Genomic DNA, 1,768 nt, shown 5'->3' on the forward strand with positions numbered 1-1,768 from the left:
GGGGGGCCCTGAAACCCAAAAAAAAAAAAAAAAAAAAAAAAAAAGTTAATGATAATAAATAGACATAGAATGGATATACTAAAAGAAGACAAAAAACGAGCCTAGGGTTTGGGTCATAAACAAGTAGGTGAGGCTGGGAGTACATGTGGAGCGGAGATCCTGGCATCAGGACAAGTGGAGGGGCACATCTATTCTCAAGGACTGTTACAGGGTCTATTACCAGAAGAAGAAAAATGAGGCAACAATATACTGAGAAGCCAAAACAAAGAGCAATAATGTTAAGGCTAGAAATCTCCTTATAATTTCTTCCAGGGTGGGTATAAAATTTAATGTGAGCATGTAATGGATAGTGTGAGAAAGGTAAATACTGCTTAACAAACGACTCTAGAATGAATGAACATATGAATGAATGAATGCATGGATAAAATAAGGAGTGAGGGGACAAACGGCTAGTAGTATGAGCTCCTGGAAGAAGGAGGAGAAAATGGACAAAGACCAACCCTGACCAGTGGACAGGAACACTGATAAGACCTGGAGAGGCAGGTGGGCTCGGGCAAAGTTACCGGCTTGAGGTGGTGGGGGGACGTATATTAAAAACTCATAAGAGACACAGACAAAGTGAACTGAATTCTCCCATGTAGGAGGTCATCAAGCAAAACCCAATTTCCTAGTTCTTTTCTGCCAAGTAACCTTTCACTAAGCTCTCAGTATAGAAAACATGTTCTATTTATTGGCTCCCAATCATGTTATTTCTTTTGAAACCATGTCTGGCATAAGCCTCTATGACACCCGAATCCTATCCATCCTTTAAGGTCTAACTCAACACAAGCCCCAAGAATTCTTTCTTCTTTAGGAAACTCAGAAAACAGTCAGCTTTGAAAAGAGACACTACAAACAAGGGACAGAAATAGATAAAGGAGGAGATGTAAGTAGGAACAGAGCTTGGAAGAAACTAATATTACAGATTTCCTTGGTTGCGACCTGAAGAGGGATGAAAACCAGGTCTCTATCACACGATGTCCTAAGGGGGTAAAATCCTTTATACTTCCTTCAAGGAGGGTGGCTTTTGATTTCTGGAATCACTCGAGGTAATGGGGTTGGCACTCCTTTCTACCACCCTCCTACCTTATGTTCTATTTCCCCTCCTTTTGGTGACTGGGGCATCTAGTGCATATTCATTTAGGATATGTCCAAAAGTAAAAGACAACCAGAGAGAGAAAGCAGAAGTTCCAGCGAGAGGAACTTTATTTCTTTTATGAATTCCTCTAGTATTCAGCCGTAAGACGGGACAGATAACAGCTCCGAGGTTATTGCTTGAGAACACTGCCACAACTCAAAAGAAAACATCATGCTGAGACTCTGGGATACTCCCAGAGAAACAAGGGTGAGGGGGAAGTAAAATTAGTGACACCAGTGGCAATGACGCAAAGAGAAAGAAAAAAGGAAGAAATGCCAAGCTGTAGCCAGGCAATGCGATGCAAACCATTGCTTCACGTCCCGCCCACTTCCACACCCACTGAAAGTGCTGTTCTTGGGGACAAAAAAAAAACAGCTTGAGATGGCAACAGAAGAGTCGGTGCAAAAGCATCCTTATCTCTGAGCCAAGACACTAACCTCACAGTTCATGACTGTTACTGAGAGACAAGGATGATAGAGGAAGCTATGATGCAGATCTCTCCTGATTCCAACACCACCTCCCCAAACCCAGAGATGTACTCACATGCAAAATCTGTTTAAAAAGTCATCTCAATTGCTGGCCTCTACTTCT

Source organism: Lipotes vexillifer, unplaced genomic scaffold (genome assembly GCF_000442215.2).
Source record: "Lipotes vexillifer unplaced genomic scaffold, Lipotes_vexillifer_v1.1 scaffold1849, whole genome shotgun sequence".
In the NCBI taxonomy this organism is placed as follows: Eukaryota; Metazoa; Chordata; class Mammalia; order Artiodactyla; family Lipotidae; genus Lipotes; species Lipotes vexillifer.